This window comes from Macaca nemestrina, chromosome 5, assembly GCF_043159975.1.
Source record: "Macaca nemestrina isolate mMacNem1 chromosome 5, mMacNem.hap1, whole genome shotgun sequence".
NCBI classification, from domain to species: domain Eukaryota; kingdom Metazoa; phylum Chordata; class Mammalia; order Primates; family Cercopithecidae; genus Macaca; species Macaca nemestrina.
In genome coordinates, this window is record NC_092129.1 from 120,225,431 (window position 1) to 120,238,062 (window position 12,632).

At 36.7% G+C, this 12,632-nt stretch overlaps 1 long non-coding RNA gene across 2 annotated transcripts in view; it reads left to right on the top strand.

The window, feature by feature from the left end:
- Nucleotides 1-12,632, top strand: part of LOC139363376 (uncharacterized) — a 321,840-nt gene that overhangs the window by 84,556 nt on the left and 224,652 nt on the right. Inside the window, exon 3 of one of the 2 annotated variants that reach the window (XR_011623636.1) lies at nucleotides 63-114. The exons of the other annotated variant lie outside the window; for it this stretch is intronic. This is a non-coding gene — a long non-coding RNA (uncharacterized lncRNA). Of the gene's footprint in view, nucleotides 1-62; nucleotides 115-12,632 lie in introns of those variants that run through there. 2 annotated transcript variants of the gene reach the window in all.

Consider the following 12,632-nt stretch of genomic DNA (forward strand, 5'->3'; position numbering starts at 1 on the left):
TTTGTAAGTATTGTAAGAATGTTTAAGTGTTTAAGAATGTGTGTGTGTGTGTTTGCCTATAGGTCCATGCCTTTGATTTTGTTCAAGAAACAACTGCAAAATATCAAGAGCAAAGAGTAAATGAAGACAGAAAAAACATAGAGACATATTTTCATCTCACACTGTCATGAAACCATAAGAGCATCTGACATGACGATGTGCAGCTCTGGCCATGAATTTGGAATAATACCAGTTAAAATATGTGGGACAGTAGCCATGTGCTAAATACTTTTCATGTGCTTTATCTTTCTCTCTAGTGTGTGTGTGTGTGTGTGACATTCATTGATTTGTGATCCTCTTAGCAGTCCTCAAATATAGGCATTACTATGATATTAGTTTTACAGATACAAAAATTTGTAATTTTCTTAAGGTCACATAACTGGTAACTGGAAGAGCCAGGTTTGATTCAAGGTCCTAAGGGCCCAAGTTTTCAACTATACTCTATTGTCTCTGAAAAACCCAGATATTGGGATAATCACTTATTGTCTGATTATTGTTGTTGTCAGGAGCCATGAGATAAGAAAATTCCCTACAAATAAGTGAGAAGGTTTTTCAGATATGAGTGACTGTTTTTAAAGATCTGAAAGGAGAACAACATTGGCATGAAAAATTAGGTTTAGTTGTCTAAATTCCCAAACCCCACAGGATAGATCTGTGTAGCACATCAAATCTGTGACAGGGTGGGCTAATTTTCCCAGAGGATATATTCACAAACTTTAATACTGTAACTTTCCCTTGACCGTCTTGAATGGAATGTGTGGGACAATAAGAATTGTCTCATATAGTCTCTAATAATAATTCTATAATAATATATTCTCTCACTAATAATGTATCAAATGACACTTAAAGAAAACTAAGTACTTAATGGCAACTGGCAATTTTGGGTATGGGGGAGCTTATAGTTCCAAAAACTCAATCCATGAATTAAGGAGAGGGTATTTAGAGAGAATGGAGTTTGAGGAATAATTTTTTTCCCCTTGCTTTCAGGCTGAGAGTGTTGGGGAAGAAAATAACTTCCTTTTTAAGTATAGGAAACTTAGACTAGGAAGGATCTGTAGTCTTACTCTCATCAAGAATTTTGAGAGATACCTTCCTCACCTCATAGGTATTGAGGTATAAAGTAGAGACAGTCACACTGGATGCCAGAAACAGAGAAGCCTGAGGTAGCCCACTGGATCACACTTCCTTGGACTGTTGTGGCAGAATGATGATTCTCATTTCTTCAGCTACACATACAAGTTATATACTTGAAAATGCCTATAGTCCAGTGTTCTAAATATCTCTCTGCAGTATATGGCACAGATTATCATTCCCTTCTTTTTTTTTTTTTTTTTTTTTTTTTTTTTTTTGAGACAGAGTCTCGCGCTGTCGCCCAGGCTGGAGTGCAGTGGCGCCATCTCGGCTCACTGCAAGCTCCGCCTCCCGGGTTCACGCCATTCTCCTGCCTCAGCCTCCTGAGTAGCTGGGACTATAGGCGCCGCCACCGCGCCCGGCTAATTTTTTGTATTTTTAGTAGAAACGGGGTTTCACCGTGGTCTCGATCTCCTGACCTTGTGATCCGCCCGCCTCGGCCTCCCAAAGTGCTGGGATTACAGGCGTGAGCCACCGCGCCCGGCATCATTCCCTTCTTGAAATGTTTACTTCACCTGCCTCAGGGACTTCATTCTGTCTTGTTTTTTCTTCCACTTCAGATAGTATCCCTTTGCACTTTCATGTGCTGATTCTTCTTCATTTTCAACATCTCCAAATTTTGCTGAAATCTTCTCTAGTCCCATAGCTTTATGAATAATCTGTGTGTTAACAACTCCCAAATGTTTATCTCTAACTTGGATCCCTTGTCTGACCCACAAACATGGCTATTTACCTACTTTCATAGTTTCATCACTTGCATGTTTAATAGTCCTCTCAAACTTAAAGTGCCAAGTGCTAATACTTGACTTCCTTTCCCACTCCACCCCAAACCTACTTTTTTCATATTCTTCCCCCACTTGTAAAATAAAACTTGACTTCTCCATTATCCCAGGTCATAAGACTTATAGTCATTATTCTTTCATTTGCTTATTCAGCAAAAAATTATTGAACACTTACTAAGTGGAACACAGTGTCCTATGCAACTGTACATGATGGAAAAAAATAAAGATCCTTAGACTCTTAATAATTTCAATCAACAGGAAGAATGACAACTATACAGTACACATATTCATAAGCAGTTTAAATAGTATCTCAATGGTGACATATTCTGCGCAAACTAAAATGGAACTGGGTGGAGCAGATTGAAATGAGAATAGCAAGTTGTAATATTACGTGGAAAGGTTAAGGTAGGTATATTCTGGAAGGTAAGGTTACTCATACACTTGAAGGTGAGACAGTTTACCTGAGTCAAGATAGTTGAGAGAAGAGTGTTCTGAGAAGGGTAACACTGAGAAAAGAAGCTAAAGCACTAACCTCCTTGCTGTCTCTGAGAAAAAACATGAAAACTAATATGTTTGGAACAGGGTAATCAATAAAAGAAAATCAAAGAGGTAACAGAAAAACAGATCCGGAAAGGCCTTTCAGGTCCTTGTTACCACTCTGGTCTGTTATTCTAAGTGAAGCAGAAAATAATACAAAGTTTGGTTAAATATTTGCCACTATATATCTTAATTTTTAAAAAGATCACTGTGGCTATTCTCCCAAAAATAAACACGGGAAGAGGGAGGTGGGCAAGAGTGGAAACAAAAAGATCTATTAAAGGACGTTTGCATTAACTCTTGGGATAAATGGTGATGGTTTCAACCAGAGTGACAGCAGTGAAGATAATGTACAGTGGTTAAATTTGTGATATCTTTCTCTTTTTTTCAACTTTTATTTTAGATTTGGGAGCACATGTGCAGGCTTGTTACCTGGGCACATTGTGTGAAGTTGAAGTTGGGTGTAAGAATGATCCCATCACCCCGGCACTAAAATAACCCAACAGTCTTTCAACCCTTGCCTCTCTCTCTCCCCCTCCTTCCTCTAGTAGTGTCCAGCGTCTGTTGTTGCCATCTTTATGTCCATGAGTGCCCAGTGTTGAGCTCCCACTTATAAATGAGAACATTAAGAATTTGATTTTCTCATTCTCATTAATTCACTTAGGATAATGGCCTCCAGATGCATCTATCGTGCTGCAAAGGACATGGTTTTCTTCCTTTTTAAAAATAGATTCATAGTATTCCATGTTGAATAAGTACTACATTTTGTTTATCCAGTCCACCATTGATGGGCGCCTATGTTGAGTTTGTCTTTGCTGTTGTGAATAGTGCTGAAATGAACATGTAAGTGCTTATGTCTTTTCAGTGGAACAATTTATGTGCTTTTGTATATATACACAGTAATGGGATTGCTGGTTCAAATGGTAGTTCTACGTTCTTTGAGAAATCTCCACACTGCTTTCCACAGTGGCTGAACTAATTTGCATTCCCACCAGGAGTGTGTAAGCATTCTTTTTTTCTCAGCAGCCTCACCAACATCTGTTGTTTTTTGACTTTTTAATAATAGCCATTTGTACTGGTATGTGAGGATATCTCATGGTTTTGATGTGTATTTCTCTGATGATCAGTTTTTCTCTGATATTGGGCATTTTTTCATGTTTCTTGGCCTTTGGGATGTCTTCTTTTGAGAAGTGTTTATGTCTTTTGTGTTATTTTTTTTTTTGCAAATATTTTCTCCCATTCTGTAGGGTATTTGTTTACAATGTTGATAGTTTCTTTTGCTATGCAGAGGCTCTTTAGTTTAATTAGGTCCCACTTGTCAATTTTTGATTTTATTGCAATTGCTTTTGAGGTCCTAGTCATAAATTCTTTCCCAAGGCTAATGTCCAGAATGGTGTTCCCTAGATTATTTTCTAAGATTCTTGTAGTTTGAGGTGTTAAACTTAAATTTTTATAGATTTGGGATATATTTCTTTCATACGTCACAACAAATTCATCATCTCTTCTCTAAATTCTGTTCAAATCTATATCCAGAATCCAACATTACCTTCATTACTGCCAACTTGATCCAAGCCACTGCTAGCCTGTGTCTGAATGGATATAATAACCTCTAATCTGGTTTAGCATCTTCCCATTTCCACACACCTCTCACTCTAGTCACCACAAAATTAAAGTAATGCTTTAATTGACAATCAAGTTGTGTATTTTCTCTTCTCAACACCTCCATGAACTTTCCATGAGATAAAGTAAAAGCCAAAGTCCATAAAATGAACAACAGGGAGACGTCCACATTCTGATTTATCCTTTATTGCTTTAGCCTCTTGTCCTGTCATGCTCCCATTTGTAGTTTCTACTCCAGTCATCTCTGGCCTACTTTAGGATATTTTTAATCAGTGTTTTCTCTATCTACATATCTCTTCCACAGATGTCTTCATAGTTAAATTTCTGTCTTGTTTCTTTTTGTTCTTCTATCAAATGTCATTTGAAAGTAAGAAGGAAAGGGACCAGGTGTGGTGGCTCACACCTATAATCCTAGCACTTTGGGTAGGTGGATCACTTGAGGGCAGGTTTTGAGACCAGCCTGGCCAACATGGCAAAAACTCATCTCTACTAAAAATACAAAAATTGGCCGGGCATGGTGGAGGAGGCACCTGTAATTCCTGCTACTGTGGGAGCTGAGGCAGGAAAATTGCTTGAACCCAGAAGGCAGAGGTTATAGTGAGCTAAGATTGTGCCATTGCACTCCAGCCTGGGTGACAGAGTGAGACTTGTCTTCAAAAAAAAAAAAAACAAAAAAAAAAACAAACAAAAAAAAACCAAAAACAAAGACAGCAATAATTAAAGGGGAGAGGGAGAGGGAGAGGAGGGGAGGGGTGGGAAGGGGGAAGGGAGAGGGAGAGGGAGGGAAGGGGGAAGGGAGAGGGAGAGGGAGGGAAGGGGGAAGAGAAGGGGAGGAGGGGAAGAGGAGAGGGGAGGATGATGGGAGGAGGAGAGATGGAAGGGAAGGCGGATGGAAGGGGGAGGGGAGTGGAGGGGAGTTGAGGGGAGGGAGGAGGGAAGGAGATGGGAAGAGGAGAGGAGCAGGGAGGGAAGTGGGAGGGAAGGGAATGGGGAGGGGAGAGGAGGGAAAGGGGAGGGTTAGCGGGGAGGGGAAGGGAAGGGAAGAGAAGGGGGAGGGGAGTTGCAAGGGAAGGGAATGGGGAGGGAAGGAGGAAGGGAAAGGAGGAGGGGAGAAGGAAAGGGAGGGAAAGGTGATGGCAAGAGGGGAGGGGGAAGAGGAGAGGGGAAAAGAGGGGGAAGGGAAGGAAATGGATAAAAGGAGGGAGAAGGGAAGGGGGAGGGGAGCAGAGGGGGAAGGGAAGGCAACGGGGAAAAGGAGGAGGAAGGGATGGGGGACAGGGAGCAAAGGGGGAAGGGAAGGGAATGGGGGAGTGGAGGAGGGGGCGAAGAGGGCGAGGAGGGGGAGGGGGAGAGAAAGGAGGGGGAAGAGAAAGGGGAGGGAAGGTGAGGGGAAAAGAAGGTACACAGGGAGGGGGAGGGAAGGGAGGGAGTGGAGGAGAGGGGGAAGGTAGGGGAAAGATACAAGAAAGAAAGAAAGAAATAATGGGAGATGCAGGAGAAAGAAAAGTGAAGAAAGGAAGGAAGAAGGAAGAGAAAGTAACAGTAAGAAAGATAATGTAAAGAAGGGAGAGAAAAGAAGAGAGGGAGAAAGGGAGGAAACTTCTACATCTTACAGAAGCAAAATATAGTAGATGAACTGTTTTCCAGATACAAATGGATATGTGCATCATGATACTATGTTATGTTCAGCGTAAATTGTCTTGGGAGGCCACAATGTATAATCATGAATAACTCATTTCCATGAGTCAACAGATAAAAGTTCTTCACTTTAGATAACAAAATGTTAGTAGCATTTTGATTCATGAAAAATGTGTAAATATTATATAAATTATATTAAGAATAAATCATATTAAAACATATACACATATGTATAATTTTATTTATTGCTACAGATAGAAATAGTTTGTCTACAGTGTGATTTTAATATTTTAAAATATTTCCTTTCATTAGGAGATTGATTAAATATATGTTTCACACACCGCAGGATCAAGTATAATACAAACGATTTATGTTTAATTTAGTAATTTGAAAATATAAAGATACTATTAAAGCCAATGTCCAACTGGGACTGTGGGTTCAGGATATACTAATAGAATCTTAATTTGACAAAATTCTAACACACTTAGTAACTGTTCTTTCTATAAACTCACAGATAGAGGTGAGATTTCATTTATTCTACCTTTCAATGGTATAAATTTCTTGAGGCTTTCTTTGTTATGGTCCCATAATTCTCCTTTAGAAAAAGATAGATTCTGTATTATTTCTTTTATAAAGATCATCATGGAATCAATAAGTAACATACTAAAATCATTCTTCGCATCAGCAGGCCCCCTTTCTGTTCTCTTACCCTGACAGCCTTTGCTGTACAACACTATCGGAGGTTGTTACTAAACCTTCAGCATCAGGTTTCCCTAGCAACAGAAAGCCTTTTTCTTTCTCCTACTGTCTGTATCTGAGTTTTTTACAAAAAAAAAAAAAAAAAAAAAAAAAAGTAATAATCTCTCAAAACACTAGAAAGCATTCAGACTGAGACATATGAAGTTAGCAATGAAAATTGTGAGTTACAAATAAAATAGGGAATAATTAAATTGTAGAGAAGTATTTTGTTTATGGATTTACACAAAGCTCCAGATGGTGATTTGCTATATTCATCTCCAGATTAGCTAAATAAAGGCCAGGCCTTATGTCAGCCTGCACATGGCTTTAATGACTTTACCTTTATACTGCAAAAGGTTAAGGCTTTTAGTGCTGTGTTTCAGAAGCCACATATAAAGGAAGCTTTATTGGATTAGGCTTCTGAGAAACAAAGTGATACATGCTAGCAGACATTAACCGTAATCAGAAGCCTCCTAGGGTTGCAAGCTTCCTTGGCTAATGGTTGGGGTAAGTTATACTTGATTCCACCTAGAAATTATTTTTCTGTTACTAGATAAAAACACTGCCTAGCTGAACACAACTACAAAGATCTCTAATTGTAATCATAAGCATTTCTTTAACCAGTTATTTTTACTTATTCTCTACAAAACATTTTCACTAAATTTTCTGTCATTTTCTTAAGGATATTCATTCGGTTTGAATCAAGAACAACCTGTGCTTATACCTTATACCTCCTTGGATGTACAAAGAATATAATTTTCACCTCCTTTGAGAAACAGGATCTGGGGGATTGCTAGAGAATCTTTATTTAGTCACGAAGTACTTATGATTGCTTTTGATTTCTAAGATTTTCCCCCATTGTCTGCCAGCATATACATAGAGCCATGAAAAGTCAATTGCATATGAAACTGTATGATTTTTCAGTTTGTTTAGAAAAGTTTTGGCCATAAATCTAGAGATACTCATGCTAGTTTTGTTGGATGTTTATTCTCATGTTAATGATCAACATTTTTTTCCTCCTCAATGGCACTCTGAGGATAGTGTTTCCTTTGGACATGGTTGTTTATTTAAGATTTCTTACAACTGATCAGATATGATGATTTTTAACAGCTTTATTGTGATTTTTTATTTTTAAAAAGAAAGCGTAAAGGTGTTTCACAGGTACAACACTCTTATTAATACACTACCAATCTTATTTTATTATTTAGGAGATTCATGGTTCAATAAGATTTATTAGTTCTGTTTAATTCTTATGATTTTAATGAACTTAAAAATCTTTATTATTTAAATCTTTCAGAAATCATGTATGTTGAACTATTTGTAATTACTTAGTATGCAATATTAAAATAAGGGACTATTGCTTACCTTAAAGGTTAATGTTATTTTCAAAGTTAATTACATAACATTAGAAACTATTAATATATATATACTAGTGTATGCATATATACTCATATATATACTTATATCATCTATATGATATGAGTATATGTCTATCGATCATTCTGCCTAAAATTATTAAGTGTGATTTCATAAAATACATACGAAATGAATATTGAAGCATGCAACATATTGATATATATTATTTTGTCTTTAATTTTCATATATATTATGTTGCAGTTAATTTTTGTACTATATTTATATTATTCTAACAAGTTTTTATTTAAAACTTAATATTTAGGTAATAATGATACATTTTATGTTATTAGCAGGATTAAGAAAATACAATATTGCTAGTGGATAAAGTGTGTTTTTATTATCAACAACAATTGCAATTGTTAATAATTCAGATTTTTAAAAAAATAATTCTCAGTTTTTACCTTAACAATTTTAATTGGCCTAAAAATGACCCTTTTAAACGAAAGTGTTTGCAACACTTTACTATTTAGAAAGGAAAAGGGCATAGATATTGATTTAATCCTAACTATACTCAATATTCAAGAACTCAAATGCCAAACCATGAAGAGACTTCCATGTTTGCAGTTGCCATAAATAAATGACACACACAGTTTGTATAATTTTCTGCATTTTAACCAACTAGAGAATAACTTGTGAGCATAGGGAATAAGCACAATGCCCCTTTTCCCATTAAATTACCAAAACCTAATACCAAGCTTTGATTTGGAGGCATTCAACAAATATTGAGTTAATACGTTAGAAAACAAAACAAAACTGCATTGACAAACTTGGTTCCATTTTACCCTTTGGTAGCATCCTTAAAACAATAACAAAAAATCTTAGGGAAAACAAAAAAGAGGAAAGGAACAAAATAAATAAAACATTTCTGGTGAAGAGTGGCCAAAAAGCCCTGAGTACATTAAGCTATGCTTAGCTGTTCCCTGAATACATTTTCCTCTTACACAGCCCAGATTCTTTGACTCTGGCCAAGCTCCTCCCCTAAATGGCAGTAGCCAAAGAGTTAATTGCTCCCCATGAGTGCCCTAAGTTGTCAGGAGGCTAACCACTTAATAATCTTAATGAAAATCATGTATGCTTGCAGAGGCTCATGGTAACTTTTATGGTGCCCATATAACACTGGAGAAGGTGGTCTAATCATATAAGTGTTTGCTACCCCAACTGATATAAATGAATGTCTATTATACTTCTCTATTATTGAAATAAAAAAATGAAAAAAAAATACCATTTTATGAAAGGCCATGTGTTCCCAGAGGAAATTCTATTTTTAAATATAATAAAACTAACACTTCAGAAAATAACCCTGGAAAATAATGCTGAAGAAACAATTTTCATCTTTGAATGAACTGGAAGAAATAAAGATTAGAAAATGTGCCTCAGGTCATATTCGGGGTTTTGCCCCAAGAGAACTCAGAGAGAGAGTGCATCGCTGCTGTGTAAGATTTGGTTCATTTTACTTTCACGGTTATGCTTATTTTCACCAAGTGCATTTTCTAATGATCAAAACAGTATTTACTAAATTCATGGTGCTAACTAAATTTCCTGATGAAATAGATGGTGTCTATTCATGAGTTGTTATGTTTTATCTATTTTGGAAAGCTACTGAGAAATCAAATATAACCGAATATTAAGTTATAAATGTGTAACAGTCTATTATTTTGTGACAAGAAATAGAACCACATCAAAGTCTGAAGAGGTATATTCTCCATCAAGCACACATTCTTTCTTTGAACAAGTAAATGTAAACCTGAATTTTAATTGTAACTGAACTTGTTGAATTTAGAATCTGAATCTGGAAAAGATTAGCTTAGCAGAGTAATCGAGCATAGCCTCGGAAGTCAGACACACTGGTTTAAGACTATTAGTTTGTCACTCATTAGCTTTGCAATTTTTAGCAAATTTATTTCATAAAATGGAGATAATTTTTATGAAATGGAAACAATAGTACACATCTCATCTAGTTGAGTTGAGGCTTACATAAAATATTGTATGTAATGTGCTATGAACAGGATCTGTGAGCTGAGAACTCAATACATATTAAGGATTATGAGTTATGTGATTTGCATGCTTTATTACACAAAGAAAGTTCAAAGCACCCACATGCACAATGATGGCATATTTAATACTGGGCTTGTTCCAGTGGAGTTTTTTATATCAGCGTTTACTCCTCCTTAGAATCTGCTTGAAGACTCTGCCTAATATTGCTTCCATGGCTCTTCTTTTCACCTTCCTTCTCAGGGACCCTCACTTTCAATTCACTCAGTCGTTCTCCAGACATATTAATACTGTGTTTATCAGATTACAGCCAGATCTGACAGTCTTGGACAGCATCTTTGAAGTGAATTTGTAGCACCATGCCAATCCATTACATAATGATTTTACAGTTAATTTTCAGAAACAATTCATTTTTCTCTCCTCAAGGTCTTGGGGAGAGAGAAGGTCATTAGATGTTCCAAATATCAGTAAAATACTTTGAGATAATGTGAATTTCTCACAATGTTAGTTCAAAATATTAATCAGATTTCTTCTAAGAGCTTTCTTTCATTACTTCTAAAGTATTAATTTATCATTTGTAGAATTGTAACTTCAATGTAAATATAGACAAAAAATAATTTTAATATTAAAAAATGTAAATATAAATTCAATTTTTATATGTAGAAAATAAACACACATGGAACCAATGCACTTTGCTTATTCAAATTTTTGACAGGAATATATTATCGATAAAAATGTAACATTAGCATAAAATCTATTTTATAAGTTAATATGCAACTATTAAGATGGTTTATTCAATGTATTATTTACATTTTAGGATATAAGTTTGGAAATTAGCAACTAACATAATTAAATTTATAAAAAAAGAATTATTGCTCACATATTTTTTTATTATATATCTATCCATGTATCTTTCTATGTATCTGTTTATGGTTTATGTATCTATCTGCCTGTATATGTGCATGCATTAGTCAGAATTCTCCAAAGTAGCAGTATCAATAGGATGTGTGTGTGTGTAGGTGTATGTGTTTTATGTACACACATTCTATTGGTACTCTGTGTGTGTGTGTGTGTATATATATATATGGAGAGAGAGAGAGAGAGAGAGGAGAGGGAGAGAAGAGAGAGAGAGAGAGAGGTACTTTAAGGAATTGGTTCATGGGATTGTGCAGGTTGGCATGTCTGACATTTGCATGGCCAGCTGCTGAAGATCTAGGGAAGGGTTAATGCTGCAGCTCTAATTGGAAGGCAGTCTAGAGGGTGAATACTTTTCTTTTTTCTTTTTTTTTTTTTTTTTTTGAGACGGAGTCTTGCTCTGTCGCCCAGGCTGGAGTGCAGTGGCCGGATCTCAGCTCACTGCAAGCCCCGCCTCCCGGGTTCACGCCATTCTCCTGCCTCAGCCTCCCGAGTAGCTGGGACTACAGGCGCCCGCCACCTCGCCCGGCTAGTTTTTTGTATTTTTTAGTAGAGACGGGGTTTCACCGTGTTAGCCAGGATGGTCTCGATCTTCTGACCTCGTGATCCACCCGTCTCGGCCTCCCAAAGTGCTGGGATTACAGGCTTGAGCTACCGCGCCCGGCCGAATACTTTTCTTTTTAGGGGACCTCAGTCTTTTCTCTAAAAGTTTTAAAGTTATTGGATGAAGCTCACTCACATGGTGGAAGGCACTTTTCTTTACTCTAAGTCTCCTGACTTAAATGTTAATAACATCTAAAAAATTACCTTCATAGCAACATCTAAACTGATGTTTGACCATAAAGGGGATACTATGGCACCATGGCCTAGCCAAGTTAAAATATAAAATTAATCATCATTTTACACACACACACACACACACGTGCACACACACACACACACGTATCTATGTATTTATAGATTGCCTCATATATTTTATTTTATTATTTATTTATTTATTGACGTGGAGTCTCACTCTTGTCACCCAGGCAGGAATGCCCTGGCGCCGTCTCTTCTCATTGCAACCGCCACCTCCTAGGCTCAAGCGATTCTGCTGCCTCAGCATCCCAATTAGCTGGGAATACAGGCAAGTGCTACCATGCCTGGCTAATTTTTGTATTTTTAATAGAGACAAGCTTTCACCAGGTTGGCTAGGCTGGTCTCAAACTCTTGACCTCAAGTGATTCGCTCACCTGGGTCCCCCAAAGTGCTGGAATTACAAGGCATGAGCCACCGCACCAGTTCACCTTATATGCTTTATAAGATAATCTGTTTTCTTGGTTATTACAGAAAATAAGTAAGCCAATGTTTATCAAATTAGTATAAACACTGTCAGTAAGCTTAATGAGCTTTTTTGGTTGTTCATAAAACTACAACTTATTTTGAAACACTGAAAATTAAAATAAAATTAAGTAGCTTCAGCAATTAAAAATAAAATGTAATGAGAAAAAAAGATTCTTTTATTTTTGAAAGAAAATAGTCAAAAAAACAAAGTAGAGAAATATTCTCTCCAAAACATGGAAGAAATAACTGAGAGCCAATGAGGATATGGTAGGGCAACAAACTGATCCTAATCATCTCTCTACTCCGTGGCGATGATGACTTGTTAAGCATCTGTCAGTCATTACCCCACAGGGCACAACATGTTGAGATTAGCTCATTAAATATAAGTTTGGCTTCAGCTTGATGGTTAAGTGTCCAATATTACCTTTGTGGGTTTGCACTGAAGTCAGAGAAATATGTTCAAGTATTAGAAGAATGTAACTCAACACCTTATGAAATATT